Source organism: Crocuta crocuta, unplaced genomic scaffold (genome assembly GCF_008692635.1).
Source record: "Crocuta crocuta isolate KB4526 unplaced genomic scaffold, BGI_CrCroc_1.0 scaffold156, whole genome shotgun sequence".
In the NCBI taxonomy this organism is placed as follows: Eukaryota; Metazoa; Chordata; class Mammalia; order Carnivora; family Hyaenidae; genus Crocuta; species Crocuta crocuta.
Window position 1 is genome coordinate 734030 of NW_027531308.1, and position 17692 is coordinate 751721.

Here is a 17692-nt window from a genome sequence, read left to right on the forward strand (position 1 = left end):
GGTGACTATAGTTCTTCATACATATTTTCATTTAAAGCTTATATATATCTTAAGTGACATTTTATGAAAAATTGATCTTGGGGAGGTAGATTTTAATTATATTTGATTTTCTTTCCCCCCTCGGTATCTATTCTTTTACCAGCAATTAGACTGACAGGGAAAAGAAGTCTGTCGCTCGAGCAGCCCACGAAGCAGCCAGACAGCTGAATTTGTCCCCATTGGCTCAGTTCATTTTTTGCTTTTCCCACGGTGTGCATTTTGTCAGTTTTTACTAATATGGTCTCGTTACAAAACAGTGTAGTGGAAGAATCTTCCCTTTGATATTTGAATCATTTGAAATAACAGAAACAGAACTACGTATGCATTAAAAAAAATCTTCATTTGGGTAGCAACAACAAAAAGAGGTTAAACACACACACACACAAACACACACACACTCACACACACACACACACAATCTTTCCTTTCTTGTAGCTGGATACGGAAGTGGGCTTAATTTGATTTTCTTTTCTCAAGCCTCCAGAGATAAAAGCAGCTTTAATACCTAGAAGTTTGTTTGCTAAATTCCTGCTCCCGGCACCATTTTGTGTTTTTTTTTGTTGTTGTTGTTTGCATGCAGATTCTCCTTTGTCTGCTTTTACTGGTCCAGCGGCTTCCTTTTGATCTCATTCCTCATCACCATCCATGTTCGCTTTCTAGCCTTGAAACTGTACTTTTCCTGGGCAGCTTTAATTCCTCTCCCCCTTCCTTTAAATCCCTGACCTTTTCACGTTCATTTGTTTAGGGATTCTTGCTGATCCTCCATGAGTTTTTCAGTGCTGCTTTTCCCCCTGCCTCTCCTGGTACCTCCCACCTCTCTTCTTTGTTCCCTAATTGTAAGTTCCCACTCTTGACTTCTTCGGCTTTATCTAGTGCTTCTTAGCTTTTTCTTTAAATAGCATTATAAATCTATCCATTTCATTTCCCCACAGTTTGAGAAGAGGAAGTGTGGATCTTTTCAGTGGGTCTGATCATCTAAGTCTTCCCAGAAGCTCAGCCTTCAGTTTTTCTAGAGGTTTCATGTCAGCATCGATAGCGCTTCTCTTTTTCTTCTTGTTCTTGTTTAGTATCTTAATTTAGCTTATACCTTATTTTAATCGTTTTTTTTTAAACAAAATAATACTCCTTGAAAAGTATCAGAAGTCTTTATGCTTTTGGCCAGTGTCTATATAAACTTTCGCAAATTCAGTACAATCAGACCCTTCAGTTGTTGATCCTTTCATGCTTTGTGTAATGTTGTTTTCCTTTGAATATTTTGTGCTTGACCTTTATCTTCTAATCCTTTATGTCACTAAGGATTGCATCAGCTGGAAAGCCTTTCATATACATGGATCTGTTATTACATCATTTTTAATGCTCATCGGTCATTGGAGAGATGTTTTATACTCATCAGAGAGACGTTTGTGGGGGAGTTTCTGATGTTAGCTTTATCTTTATTTCCTCAAGTTTTGTCTTGCATTTGCTCAGCGCTTCCATTATATTAAAGTCTGTTGTTAGGCACTTCTACCTATTGGATTTTAGTATCTCCAGGGGAACCTGCCTTTTATCCAGTGTGATCTGTCCCCTTTAAAAACTTGTCTTGTGGCAAATTAAAGTCACTACAGTAATACTTGATTTGATGACAGGCTGTGGTCCCAGAGGAGCCGTTTTGTCACAATCCTCGTTTTTGGCTGTTACAGCTGTCTTTCTGGTCCTTGTCTTGCTGAGCTGGGTCATAGGATCACCAGCAGTGGCCATAGGGTTTCCAGTTCATTTTTAAGAACTGAATGTTTAGACTGTTAGTTAATTTAGGTTATTCTTACTGGAAATACCTTTTATTTTTTTTAAAAGTTTATCTATTTATTTTGAGAGAGATAGAGACCTTACAAGTGGGGGAGTGGCAGAGAGAGAGGGAGAGAGAGAATTCCAAGCAGGCTCTATGCTATCAGCACAGAGCCCAATGCGGGGCTTGAACCCATGAAGCTGTGAGATCATGACCTGAGCTGAAACCAAGAGCCCCACGCTTAAGTGACTGAGCCACCCAGGTGCCCCCTTACTAGAAATATCTTAATGACAGAATATTAGTGTATCGTTTTGAACTTGTATTCCGATACAGTTCTGGTTGCTCAGGGTCCCAACTAGCTGCATCACCGAATTTGCATGCCATGTTCTGCTAATACCTAGCATATTCCTCTCGACTGCTGCTGTCTGACTATTCTCATGGATTCATACTTCCTTTAAAAAGAGAAATAGCATCATTTGTTTTTTATTTTTACTTTTTATTTTACAGAGAGAGAGAAAGACACCATGGGAGAGGGACATTGTGGGAGGGAGAGAGAGAGAGAAAATATCTCCAGTAGGCTCCATGCTCAGTGTGGAACCTGATGCAGGGCTGGATCCCATGACCCTGCGATCTTAACCTGAGCCAAAATCAAGAGACAGACACTCAGTTGACTGAGTCACCCTGGCACCCCGTGAAATAACATCATTTAAAGGGAGGTTTTGGGAAGCAGAGCAAATGAATGCTTATGAGCAATGTCCTATTTAAGTGTATAAGTTAAGTTATCTTTACTTGCTCTAGAGAGAATACCCTTCTTATTCTCCTAACTATAATAAGTAGTAGAGTAATAATATATTTAGATTTATAGATGGTGAAATTTGATATAAAGCTGATATGCAAGGTTTCATCATGTCAATAAGATTAAGCCTGATTATTAATGCAGTACATTGTGTAAAGAGTACTCACAGGTAGAATGGGAAAGTCCAAGCCTTATAATAAAGGCTACTGTAATACTAATAAAAAAAAAAGGAGAATAAAAGTTATTTTGGCAAAGCCTTTAATGAAGGTCCATCGAGAACTTCTTGTAATATAAAAAGCATGAAACACATGAAATCAGAGGCCATGATTTTAGAATTAAGATCAATAACCCTTAAGATGGTGATAGTAAAGTCCTCTATTCCAGTAAGTGTAACTGAAGTGTAGTGAATGTATTCAGGCGGTAGAGTGGAAGGGACACTTGACTGATGGACGTCAGCTGATCTGTTTGGTTCCGGTTGTCATTTACTAGGTACGTGCTCTTGAAGGAGTGAAACTCTTGGAATCTCTTTTTTTAAAGCTGTGAATTAAATAATACCTGCCTTGCTTTAGTACAGGGTGGTTGTGAGGACAATGGAGAATTATTGGAAAAATTATAAAGTGCTATACAGAAGTCAGTAATTATTGTATAGGCAAGGAAAGCAGACCGTTGGGGTAGAACATGCTAGGTAAGTGTGATGAGGGAGAGAGAGTGTGAGAGGGGAAGGGGCAGAGTGAAGGGGGAGAGAGAGAATCCCAAGCAGGCTCCACACTGTCAGTGCAGAGCCTGACATGGGGCTCAAACCCACGAACCGTGAAATCATGACCTGAGCCAAAATCAAGAATAGGACATTTAACCGACTGAGCCACCCAGGTACCCCTGAAATCAGGCCTTTAACTGGGGCTACCATTAAAATATCCAAACATAGTATTGATATATATATAATATACATATTATATATATACAATTAGAATATAGAGCACAATGATCATTAGCTCATTTTTTTCTTGGCTTTCTCTGTAAGATTTGTTGACCTGTTTCCATCTCTACAACTACCAAGGTGACACAGGGAACTTAAAAGAAGATTAAAAACAGGAAAAGCAGGATCTATGATGAAAGGGTCATGACAGTAAGAAAAAGAAGTCTGAAAAATGATTTAATAATTATGTCGTATGTGTTGCAAACCCTAGACAATGGCAGAAAACAAGTTGTGTCTAACTAAAATGCAGAAGATTTAGATTAGCACGCATTTTGTACATGAGATGTTAACTGGGTCTCTAAGAGAGATTTGGGGTATCATCTTGATTGGAAATCTTTCAAAATAGATTTGGTCTCTTTAATTAGAATGAGTTCAACAATATTCCTTACTGCACAGGGATAGGCAGGGTGACTTCTCAAGGGATTTTTTTAACCCTATATTTCTGTTCTCCTGGTTTGTAATTTCACAATAGTTCTATAGCCTTTTACCCAGATGCATTAAGTTAGCACATCTAGTGTTCTCAGAGGGGTTAGGCTTAAAATAAATAGGCAAGTGATGTGTGTATGAATGGAGTCCTGTAGCCATTAGTGACCCCGCGATAGCAGATGGGCCTGAAGCTAACAAGCTGATGGCAGTTAAGAGCTACCATTGCCTGAACACCTTCCATGTGTAGTCTCTGTATAAGGGGTGTCATGTAACCTTTTTTCTGTATCATTGTCTTGTAACCACAGGGTAGATTTCATTATCTCTATACATGTTGAAACAAAGCCTTAAAACCAATGGTAAGTAATTTGTACAAAATTCCCATATCTGCATATCTAATACACAGTAGAATAAGGAATCAATGTAAGTATACCTGGCTTCAGAGTTATATTTGTCCCACTTGATACTATCCATTAAAATCTACAAATATGTCATTATCTAAGATGCACTTTTCATCTACATATTTTTTTTTCTACAAAAGGAAGTTTTATTTACATTTGGTCTGTAGCTTGGGAGGAGGGTTGTGGTTAGTTAAGAAGCTGCCTTTTGGGTTGCAAGCCGAAGTCTGGAGGCCAGGGGGCTGCATCTGGGCCCTCGAGGGCATTGTCCTTAGGTGTTCCTAGTCCTGTTGAAGGTAAGCCTTTCAATGAGGCCCCATCAGGCCCTGCTGGGACTGGGCTTAGGAGGTGGGTGGTTTGTCCTGCTGCATGAGTTTCCTCTTGCTCTGAAAGGTGTCTCTCCAGGAGGTTGCAGAGATGAGAATCTGTGAGGGCAGGAACTGGCTCAGGAATTCCTCCAGGGCACCCAGGGTATGACCCCACTCTTCTGGAGTCAGCTTCTGCATGTCCTGGAAGAGGCCTCAGCCAGTCTGCTTTTGTGTAGCCTAGACATGGTCGGAGCGCTTGCATTTCTCTGCCAACTTGTGGGCGAAGTGGACCCTGCCTTCCCAGGCCACACTTCTGCAGTTGTAGTGGAAGCCCAAAGAGACATAGGTATAGGAAATTCCATTGGTGCAGGTGGACTGGGCGGGTAATGGCAGTCTTGACCTTGGTAGAAAAATTCTAGTGGCTCTGGGAGCTCATAGTTGATTAGAGACAAAGAGCTAACTCCAGAAAGATGGTATTAACTGGGAAGTAAGGGATGGGCCAAGAGCTGGGTCCTGGAGGCTACAGCTAGAGAAGAGATGGGAGGGTGGTTAGAGGCTGGAGTGGGGGGACGTCCTCCAGTCTATTCCATCCAACATTGCTGAAGCAAGAGAAAAGCCAATATCATAAACTAATTTGAGATGTTTTAGATGGAAACAAGCCCTTTAAATGTACCTTTTCTAATCGAGAGGTAGTATACTCAAAAGATTAAAACATCTGTAGGATCCTTCATCATGTATTCCTAGCGTACTGTCATCCCTGAAGTGGAAAGGAGAGGATACCTACTATGATTTGTTACGAGACTACTATATTAGCCTCAGAATTTTCAGCTAAGAATGGAATCGATGTTCATGAAAATCATTATGTACTACTAATTTAGTGACAGAGTGTGGTATACATTTCTGAGAGAGTAGTTGACGATATCAACATATTGTTTTTCATAATCTGTGGTGTGCATTCTTCCTGGAAATTAAATCCTGCCCCTTGTACGTTTACTCAGCACTTGCGAAAGGAACTTGGTGGAGAGCCTCTCAGTCATTATTATTCCTTCAGTTTGCATCCTGTGTACTGTACATGAAGGGAAACATTCCATCTTTAATAATAATGCTGCTGGTCTTTTAAAATCATAAAGTTTTAGAAAGTTTGTTTTTTCATTTCTTCATCTACTACTTGCTAGCTAAGTAGATCATTTATGTGATTTTAGTATTTACTTTTAGAGTTCTGTGGTTATAGAGAGTTTTCTGCCTTCTGTTTATAGAGTTTAATCTTGAAAAATATTTTTTAAAGTTTATTTATTTTGAGAGATATAGGGACAGCAGAGTGTGAGAGGGGGAGAGAGAATCCCAAGCAGGCTCCATGCTGTCACCACAGAGCTGGACACATGGCTCGAACCCATGAACCTGTGAGATCATGACCTAAACCCATACCAAGAGTCAGATGCTTAATCGACTGAGCCATCCGGGTGCCCCAAGACTTTAATCTTTGTAAACATTTATAGTGAATTTTGAGGTTATCATGAATAACTAAAACAATTTTTTAAAGTTTTATTTATTTTGAGAGAGAGAATATGAATATGAGCAGGGGAGGGGCAGAAGGAGGGAGACAGAATCCCAAGCAGGCTCCACATGATCAGTGCAGAGCCGGATGTGGGGCTCGAACTCACAAACCATGATCAGGAGTTGGACACTTAACCAACTGAGCCACCCAGGTGCCCCGGTCATGAATAACTCTGAAAAACCAAAAATTAATAGAATTCTGAGTTATCATGAATTTCTGACTCCATAGAGGGAGTACTACAGAAGTCACATCTGTCAGAGACCATCAGACACCTGTGCTCTCTCTCATTCTGCTCTTTAGAGAATTGTAAAAACTCTCATTTTTCGAGATAGAATAATCCTTGACGATAATTCATTCGCTGAACGTTTTTTGAGTTTCTAGTACTGTCCTAGAAGTTAAGAGAATGAAACTGAAAAGAGATCGACTATGTATATGGTCACAGTATGGAGCACTTGTCTTTGGCTTCAAACTCTGCTTATTTTAGCAGACCCTCAGTTATCAGACCCTCCAGCGTGTCGTATATCATGCTAGGTGCTGAGTACAGGAGTGCCTAAAACCTACTCCCTGCCACTAAGAATATTGTCAGGAGATGCGATCCATCATGGGTCCTGAGCATTCCTGTGTGTTCTTGATGGATGTGCCAAGAATGCAGCACCCTGAGCACTGTGTACCTGGGGGAGCAAACAGACATGTGAACTGGAGTAACGTCTCCCCCTGGCAAAGATCAGGCTTGTGTCCAATTACTTTAAGAGCAGCCAGTCGGTAAGCTTGGTGTTTCTTTCTTGTGACATAATCCATAGCATGTATTATAGTGCTTCCACGATGGGCTTCTTGACATCCTCCTCGAGCTGAAGAGGGCAGGGGGAGCCAGTGCAAATGAACGTGGAGCTTTGGCTACTACTTTTGCCAAGAGTTACCAAGGCCTTGGTCTGTGATCCGAAGTCTCTTGTCTTCTGCCAGTATCCATGCAACAGTAATAGGCTCACTTGCTGTCTTCCAGACAGGATAAAGTCTGAGCCCCTGCATAGCTCTTGACAAACAGCACTTGGGAGGTGCTATAGATGGAGAAATGAACAATTACAGTTCAACATGGGAGGCACAGAGTGCTGGGGGATGATCAAGGGAGAGTACCCAGTTCAGCTTGGAAAGGTCAGGGAGGCTTTTCTGAGCACATTGCTCTTAAACTGATTGTACTTGATGATATGTCTGTTGAAGGTAGATTTTTTTATGCTTAGAGTGTGGCACAGGGCACAGCACATGGTTCATCACTAATAAAGCTTACAGAATGGATGAATAAACTGTTCCTTGTGTTGCTGGGTGTGATGTAGTGCATCAGAGGTCCATACGTTTGCTATTAGAGTTGTCTCCCTTTTAAGACTTGGAAGTCCTAGGAAGATAGTCCTCACTTTGTAGCCTGACCTGAATCTATTTTTTTTTTTAATGTTTATTTTTAAGAGAGAGACAGAGAGAGACAGAGAGAGACGGAGATAGAGGATCCAAAGCAGGTTCCACGCTGTTAGCACTAGCCCGATGTGGGGCTTGAACTCATGAACCATGAGATCATGACCTGAGCCAAAGTCAGACACTCAACTGACTGAGCCACCCAGGTGCCCCCTGACATGAATCTATTTCAACAAATGAGGAAAGTGGTCAGTTATGAATATCTTGCGTGTGGATTCATTTACTGCTATATGACCTTAAGGACCAATTATTTATTTTTTTGAACTTTTATTTTCTAAAACTTTTTAGATTTTTCAGAAGAGTTACAAAAATAGTACAAAGAACTACCTAGCTTCCCTTAATGCTAACATCTTATATAACTATAGTATATTTATCAAAAATAAGAAATTAACATTGTTATATTGTAGACTTTATTTGACTTACCCCAGGTTCCTCCCCCCCTCACCCCCCCATCGTGTTCTTTTTCTGTTTCAATTTAGGATTTACCTGCTTAGTTTCCACTAATTTGTTACAGACTCTCAGTCTTTTCTGGACTTGATACTTTTAAAAATAGTGGTTAGGTATTTGGTAGAATGTCCCTCAGTTTTTCTGATGTTTTCTTATGGTTCGATGCAAGTTATAGATTTTGGCGATGATGATGTGAATTTGTTGTTGGATCACATCAGTTGACACGTGACATCAACATGACTTATTACTAACAGCATTAATTTTGATCACTTGATTAGGATGATACCCTCCAGATTTCTCCAGTATAAAGTTCCTTCACATTCTCTTCACTATGAGTGAGTGAGTAGGTCCTACTCATACTCAAGGGCGTGGGAATTAAGCTTTACCTACTGGAGGGAGGAGTATCAAGGGATTTGGATGTAAGGTGAAAACAATGCTAGTAAATAATAAATATTTGGGGGAGATATTTTGAGGCCATGCAAATATCTTTACTTCTCCTTAAAGGTTCAGGGAAGCCTATTCTTTAAGAATGAGGTCAATATTGCCTGAGACAAGAGGTCAAACTGTAATAACCAAATACTTGACCTTTTTATTTATTTCTATTTTTAAATAGTTTATTGTCAAGTTGGTTTCCATAATGCTTGACCTTTTTAATTTGTTTTATTGTAAGGATATAAATGTATATTTAGATGTATATTGTAAATGCTGCTGTATCTGTGTCATTGACCCTTTTGTCCATTTCTTTGAAGAGTAGATGCCATATTAAATAGGGCTAATGAAGGTAGTACATTTGTGAAACAAGGTAAAACATCAGTAATTGACTTCAATTTCTTACTCCTAAATCAGTTACAAAATGCTTATTTTATCTCATAGCATTTGTTGGCTACCAAGTAAGAAGCCGTGTGTGTTGTGTGTGTGTGTGTGTGTGTGTGTGTATGTGTATGATTTAGCTACATTCCAAGTGACTTCTATGCACGTGTCTAAAACCCATTGATCAGAAAAGCCTCATTTAAAGTTGTGTCTTTTATGCAGTGTCACAGTGTCCTCTGCAGTCAGGCGGTGCAGCCATCCCAAAGTTACCCCTGCAGGAGGTGCTAGAGGAGAAGGAGGTATATTTCAGTGAGCCTCCATCATCTTGGCACACACCAACTATTTATCTTGTCTCCCTTGAAAGTCGGGATAATTCTAGGGCAGCCATTAGGGCAGGCGTGTCGTCCAAACAGGTGTTGATTCAGAGAGAAGCGTTTTTATGATTCATAAGGGGAGAAGCATCATGAGATTTTGATGGGTGACATAACCATTTGTGCCTTAGTGCTGATCTCAGCAGCTCCGTAATCTAAAGTATCTTTATTTAGATATTTCAGTTTGGTAATACAAAGTTTGGAGTAGCAGTAGTAGTTGGTGCAGCTCTAGATATAGCTAAGGAATTGTACTGGAAAAAATTTGTAAAATCTTAGAAAATATATATGATAAAGATTTTCCAGTGGTTTAATTGTCAGATTGCATTTGACCATTGGGACTGAGACTTGGCTATTTAACTATGTCATTGCTTTGCTCCAGAACAGATTTAAGTAATGAGCTAGTCTCAGAAATATTTTCCTTTAGTTTTTCCTCCTCGCTGCCCCCGCCAGAGCACAGCATTTCTAATTCTTAGGGTTATCAGAGTAAGGTTTGGGTGGGGAGGGGATGGAGTTGAAGGGAGAGGGAAGAGATCTTGCAGTGGTTTGCAGTGGAGAAGGCAACATTGTGAAATATATTGGGACCAACTTTTATATTAGGTCGGGTAACACTCACAGTCTCAATTTGGGGCATAGAAGTGGATGAGGTGTAGGCATAAACAAATGTATTAGAGTTGGCCTTACTTGTAGAGTCCCTGGCTGGGTATTTGGTACTTTATGTATAACCTTTTAATTTCAAGATAATCGTGCAAGGTCAGTATTAAACGATTTTATAGATGAGGCAAATTAAGTACAAGGAAGTTAGATATCTTGCCTAATGCCATGTGATTAGTATATGATGGAACTTAAGTATGAATTTCTTATTTCTTAATTAATCAATCAATCAATTTATTTCTAAGAGAGAGAGAGACAGTGAGAGAGACAGAGAGATAGACAGCGACCGTGTGAGTAGGGGAGGGTCAGAGAGAGAGGGAGACACAGAATCTGAAACAGACTCCAGGCTCTGAGATAGCTGTCAGCATAGAGCCCGACGCAGTGCTTAAACCCAGAAACTGTGAGAATCCTGAGCCGAAGTCAGCCGCCCAACCAACTGAGCCACCCAGGTGCCCCTTCAGTATGAATTTCTATCAGTCTGATCCCCAAATCCCCAAACCCATTATTATTCTTTGTCCTAAACTGTTGGTTTTTGCCATGTGCACACAGAGGGGTATGCAGCACTGGGCTCTACTGGTAGATTGTATAGAACATGAGTTGTTTCGTAGTTTGGGAATAGTTATTTCCTTGCCCTCACTTTGTAGTAAAAGAAACAATTGTGTGCGCACGTGTGCGCATGCACACACACCCTTTGAGCTACTTAAAAAAATGATCTTTGTTAGATAGTTTGACACCTTTTGATCTGGCCACGACAATGGAAACATTACTCTTAATACTAGCTCCTTGTGTCATTTATGAATGACAATGACTGAAAAACCTGGAAAACAAAATACGGATTCATTTCACCTATCTGACTTGTATCATGACAGAGGTACTTAGGAGCTCTAATATGGAAATTAATTTTCCTTGACGGCTGGTAATTATTAGCTCAAGCAAAAAAGATAATTTGTGTTAAGCAGTATATGCTATGTATGCATAAATGAAATTCATCTGTTTTGTATTAGGAAATGTGACAAGGCATCACTAGCGTTCAATATTTTTCATATTACTTATTGGATTTCTTATTTAGATAGCTTCTCTCCATAATTCTGAGGGAAAACCATGAGCAATTACTGTCAGGGCTTGGAGGACTCCTGGAGCCCTGGAAGAAGTTGTGATTGTATGACCATACGTACACCTGGTTTAACCTCAGGATGCCATTGAGCATTTTTGCAACTTGATGATTCTGATTTTAATTTAGAGAGTACTTATTTGCAAAGTGTTTCAGAATCCCAGGTTGGTCTTTTTTGAGTTTTGATTGGAGACTCTAGTGATCATTTTTAGGGTTGACTAGATTTCTTTAAAAAAATTTTTTTTAAATGTTTTTATTTCTGAGAGAGAGAGACAGTGTGAGCAGGGGAGGGTCAGAGAGAGAGGGAGACACAGAATCTGAAACAGGCTCCAGGCTCTAAGCTATCAGCACAGAGCCTGATGCGGGGCTTGAACCCACGAACCGTAAGATCATGACCTGAGCTGAAGTCAGATGAGCCACCTAGGTGCCCAGGGTTGAGTAGGTTTAACTACGTGAGATTTATTGCAAGTTAGTAATTTTCATACTCTCCTTGATAATTTAATTTGCAGATGGTGTAAATGGGATTTGGGAACTAGCTAAGGAAATTGCCCATATCTTGACTGAGAGGAGGAAGTGATTTTTGGTTCTCTCTGTGTACAGAGATAATGAGAAATGGGCCAGGTTGTGGGACAAGTTTTATTAGACCTCTGCCTCTTTTTTTTTTTTTTCCTTCTTTTCCTTTCCATTTAGGTATTTGACTATTGTAGTGCCCAAGGCTTTTATGTACTTGTTTATGCTTTGTTCGTTCTCCTGGTAAGGCTCCCAAGAGACCCATACATGTACCTTTAATGTTTGTACCTGGTGCTCATGTGGCATATGGCCTTCAGGTCACAGTTGGCTAAATGGGAAGGAATGTTGCTTTGGAGGACCCCATTGGAGCATTCATGTGTGGGACCATACCAGGACACCTTTATAAATGTAAAGCAACAGGTAAAGTGAGGTCATTTTTGAACAGGCTGTTTGGTAAGGTCTTGTCAAGTTACAGCATTACCGATACACTGGTACTTAAAGATATTATTAAATCCATTCTGTGTAGGAGTGTGCATGTCTGTCAGCTCTACAGTATAATTTCTAAATAAGAATTGGCTGTTCCTCATGTAACTTTAAAATCACGTATCTTCGGCTGTACGTGTTGGCTGTCCTTGTACCTCCTCTCTACTGTGCCTGGTTGCTATGAGCCATGATAGTTTACTATGATGTGATTTAAAAAAAGCAGTAATTCAACAGAATATCTTAACTTTTCTTCCTTGTTATTCTTAAGCTTTTTTTTTTTAACACTGAAAATCATAGTGAAAAAGTAAGATGTTTCTTGTTTTGAAATCCAGAAAAAAGAGAATTAACTATCATTACATAATGAATTCATAGCTAGAACAAGTTAGTGTTCACCTGAATGGCTTCTTCTAATTCCAGTTTAAAATCGCTTGGATTGCTCCTGCTGTCCTGACCAGAATAATATACAGCTGCATGTAAGTTGCATTTTTCTTGATCACCCAGGGTCCTCTTGGCACTTTGCACGTGCCCTTTAAGATTCCCTAGGGTGCCAAATTAACTCCTGTGAGTTGAGTGAAGTTGGTGTCTTTTTTCCCCTCATTCTTCAGAACGCAGCATGTAATGCACATTGTGAAGACAATCTTAGATAGCATTTGGTCCAAATCTTTCATTTTTCAGATGGGAAAACTGAGGCTTGTATAGATTGGGTTTTAACCTAAGGCTGTAAGTACTTAGAGGTGAACTGCCCAGGTAAGTATCTTTTCCATATGTTCACAGGTAGTGTAGTGTTTGGGTCATAGCAGTATAACCCTCATTGGGTTCAGTTTTTATTTTGGAAGTTAGCTGAAGAGTGGATTCTCTGGGTGTTGTGTGCTTTGGGGCAAACTTTAATCAGAATGGTATGTAGAGTGGAAGTAGAAATGACTTTTTCAGAGTTAAAAATTGTGGACATTCATAAGTACATAGACCTTCCTAAATAGGTTCATGTAGGATGACTAAGAAACTTAGAGGGTTGTAGAAGCCACATTTCCCATCATCTGCTTTTTGGTCCATCTTGTTCTGCTACTCTTACTCCCTACTCTGGCCTGATAAGGACATTTATCTCGTCGTTGTCGTTGTCTTTTTTCTTTTCTTTTCTTTTCTTTTTAACATTTGTTCTTGTTAGAATTGGGACTTCAGGGTAAAAGTGAATATTACTCCCCTGATTTCTCTGTGATTTATATCCTTCTAATGTTTCTTGAGTGTAGGACCTATGGGAAAGGAAAAAATAGGCTGATTTCTGTTTTTCTCAGACCCTGTAGGGACCAATCAGTATAATTTAATTTTCACTTCAATATTTTTGTTTCCAATTTTTAAATATATTTTTCCTTTCTTTAAAAATTTTTAAACGCTTATTTATTTTTGAGAGAGAAAGAGAGAGAGAGAGAGAATGAGAATGAATGGGGCAAGAGCAGAGAGAGAGACACACACACAGAATCCAAAGCAGGCTAACTGAGCTATCAGTTAGCACAGAGCCCAAGGACTTGAACTCACGAACTGTAAGATCATGACCTAAGCGCAAGTTGGACACCCAACTGACTGAGCCACCCATGTGCCCCATATTTTTCTTTTAAATGCCTCTAGAGACCTCCTCTGTCTACAGAGGATCTGCCATAGTCTAGTACCACAACATGTTGAGAGGGTGTTCAGGAAGTAGTGTTAATACATAATATGCCATTTTGTTTGGCATGGCCAGTCTGCACTGGGTCTCTGCCTACAGAAAAATTTCCTTCTCTCATCATAACTCTGATCCTTAAGTTTTTCTGGATCAGTTCATTTGTAGCCTTAAGTAGGAGTGGTGATTTTTGAAATCCTCTTTCTCATTTAAGCCTGACTAGAACAGGGAAGACTAACCTACCCCAAGATCATATTATTGGAAACTTAGAGTATAATAGAGAACCTGTGATTCTCCACGTGTAGTAATAGTTGAAGAGTTTCATTATTGAGAATTTCACAGACATAGATCTAGAGAGGTAACGAGAAGGAAAATCTGCCTGGACCCTTGTTTCTCTGAGAGTGTCCTTGAGAGAGGGAGAGAACACAGGAGTTGTGCTCTGTGAGGCCCCCGGGTTGGGCTACAACAGTCTGAGTGTCAGTATGTGGTCACCTCGTCCTCAGTGAGAGAATGTGAAGTTGGAATTGACTGTGATATGCAGTGGTTTATTTGCTTATGAATAAAGCTAATAGGAGAGTAGGAAGAGATGATGAGGAGGGGAGGGTTTATTGGAATCTGTCATATCTTCAGAATTGCTGAAATGTCACTCAGATAATCTTTCTGTGGTAGCAGCATGCGAGCAACAGTATGGGAGCTCGTTCTCAATGGCTACCCTGCAAGCCCCGCTTCCCTGTCTCACTGTAAGGGGTCCAGCCTCTGGGTTCTCTTCCTATGGAGTTACTGTTGTGTGTTTTGTTGATTTTGTTTCTAAAAAGGGGAGTCGGCGAATTTTTCCAGCAGTCCTTAGAGTGAGGCACATTTTCAGCCTTCCTAGCCCTTTGGTACCACTTGAGCCAGAAATCCATATTTGTTTATTTATTTATTTATTTTACAAGATGTAAATCTTGCTGTAAATAGTTCATGTGTTTGTAACCATGAGTTGAGGTCGGTCTTTGCGACACAAGAAATCAGTGGTGAGAATTGGTTTCCTTCTCAAGGAACCTTGTAATATTGATTGTTTGACTGCTATCCAGGATGCCACTGTACCACAGGAGGCTGGCACAGAGAGAGGGTGGGGAGGAGGTGGGACAAGAAATCAGCCAGTGGGTCTGTCATCTAGGACATTTGCTTCAAAAGTTTGGCTGAGTATCTGACATAGGAAGAAGACATATTTCAAAACAATGTCTTTGTCTCTGCCCTGGTATTTACATTAACGTAAAATATTTGTAAGGAAGATGGTTGTATTACTGTGGCTACAAAAGTCTCCCCTCTTGACTTAAAAATCTTAATAAAGATGTATAAACTATCACTGGCTCCTGACAGTTGTCTCAAAACATGGAGAGGTAAAATTGTATTTTCTACTGGAGCTTTTCTTCTTTTTTATAGAGGAGCCATAAAAAAATCTGATGCAAAAATGGATATTTGCTAAAACTAGCTGGTAAGTACATGGGTATTCGTCATCTGTTTGAAATAACTCCTAATATTTTAAACTAAATGGAATCTCAAAAATATATTTCAAAATATCTTAAAGCATTTTAGGGGGGAAGACTTTGCTCGCTTGGGAGATAGGATTCAAAATAAGAATCATTTGAGGTTTTGGAATAATAGTTACCAGAATTCCTTAGTAAATAAGAAATAGTGCTGGAGATGATAAATTGATAGAAACAAATTACATAACCAGTGGGTCACCATAATTGCCTGTTTTTTGGGAGATGGAAAATATTTCCTCTCAAAAAAGAAAGATTGCTTTATCCAATAGATCCTCTAAGACATAACATTTAGTTATATATGCCTTCTGGTTTAAATACTTGAGCTCTGTTTCACTCTCAAAGTAAATTACAAGGGCCCACAAACCTGCAATTAACTACAGACAACTAAAATGTTTAGTACAGTGTTATAGGTGAAAGGATATTATGAAGGGGTCCTCTTGGTATTTCCAACAATTAAAGTCTGTTGATTTCTCACACTTAATTGTGATTCCTATTATGGCAAATTGTCATTGTTTCATTTCCATGCCTTCTTGACTGCAAATGATATGATTTTCTAGGAGTTTATTAATTTTAGTTGTTTCTGGGATATCTTAACCCAAATTACAGATGTTTATTTTTTTAAAGAATGAGAGAATTAATTTTTATTTTCCATTTATTTCATTTATTTTTTTAGTTACCTCTATGCCCAGAGTAGGGGGTCAAACTCACGACCCCAAGACCAAGAGTCACATACTGTTAACTGAGCCAGCTAGGTGCCCCAAGTTATAGATGGTTAATCCGTGTTTATCTACTGGTAATTTATTTGAATCCTAGTGCTTGGTTGCTTGATTGTTGTTGAGACAACAGAATAATTGAGTAGCATTCTGCCTGTCTAAGCAGCAGTGGTTGGCAACCTTTGCTCACTTGGGCTAGAAAAAGCTATTGCTTGTCAACTCAAACAAAGAGTTTTAGAGTATTTGGCAATGTCTGTATGGAATCAAATTCATGTGGTAAAATGGAGAATACCTTTGAAGATCCTCTAGATGGCAGAACAATTACAACACATATTCATCAGGAGCTGTTCTAAGAAGTGTGGGAGGGGAGAGTGTAGGAGAGATGGGATGAGAAGGGGTCTTCCTGCCAGCAGGGCTCTGTGCTTTCTGTCTGGACCCAACGAGGTTTTATGTGCTCTAGGTCTTTTCATGTGCTTTATATCTTGATGTTTTATCTAAGATCTTGTTTGAAACAATGTAACACTGCTAAAAAAAAAAAAAAAGATGGGATGTCAAAGCTCAAAAATATCTTGAATTGTGTACCCAACATCAAGCCAGATGTAATAAAGGCGTCCTTCTACATGGCCTGAGCATTTGTAGAGACTGTAGCCGATTCCATCCCAACATGCATGGTGATGAATTCTAGAGCCCTGCTGGCCTACCTGAATACCTTCTTCCTTTGATTTCTATCATAGAGAATAAGTGCAGCACGCTTTGGAAGACATCACCATTGTTGACATAGATTTAACAATCATGCTGATACCATGGCTCTCAAACTTGAAGGAAATCTGACTCAGAAACTTGCATAGATTTATTCCTCACACACAGAGAACACAAAATAGATGGAAGATATTTAAGTGTGTCACTTCCTGCACTCTCATCTTTGAATGAATCAGAAAGCTGACTGTAGTTAGTATCTCTTCAATTTCTCTTGCAAAATGCTTATCCAGATTCTTCTGTAATCACTTTCTAACAGCCAGGACAATTTAGACCATTGTGGACAATTGATGAAGTTCTAGATCACAACACGGTATGGCAAATGTGATTTCCATACATCAAATATAGCAAACGTATAAGGGATAAATTTGCGATCCTGTATTTGTACACCTCATGATATAATATAGTATACTTAACAGATCTGATTTGTTTGTAGCTACTATTTTCAATATCAGTGCTCCAAAATGTTCCCCACATGGAGACTTTTCTCTATTTGTCCTATTTTCTCATTATCAGTGAAGCTGTGGTATATTTGAGAATCAGTATTTGATGAGATTATACTTGAGGATGTACTCAGATATGTTTTCACATTCATTTTACAAAGCTATTGAGTAACTAGTCCTGGGCTTTCCTTGGGAATAACGAAATGAATGAGATGTGGTCCTCCTTCTTGAGGTCGTCACCCAGGAGGGTGCAGAGTTCATAGACAAGTTAAGTATATAAATAGATTGTCAATGCAGTGTAACAGGGTATTAAAAGAGGTGTTATCAGAAGTTCTGTGGAAGTTCCTAGATAGCTCTTCTGTAGGTATTACCGCAGGTTACCCACTTACTGCATGCAGAGGACTGTGTCCTTGCAACACAGATGAAGGAAAACCTTTAGTGAGTGAAAGATTAGACTAGCACCATGTTACATTCTAAGCCCAATAGATGGAGATTAGGC

The 17692-nt window shown here is 39.4% G+C and overlaps 1 protein-coding gene and 1 pseudogene across 1 annotated transcript in view; one reads left to right on the forward strand and one right to left on the reverse strand.

Annotated features, from left to right (window-relative positions):
* Positions 1–17692, forward strand: part of AVEN (apoptosis and caspase activation inhibitor) — a 155336-nt gene that overhangs the window by 10122 nt on the left and 127522 nt on the right. The window lies entirely within an intron of this gene.
* On the reverse strand, positions 638–4660 carry LOC144237953 (lupus La protein homolog pseudogene; annotated as a pseudogene).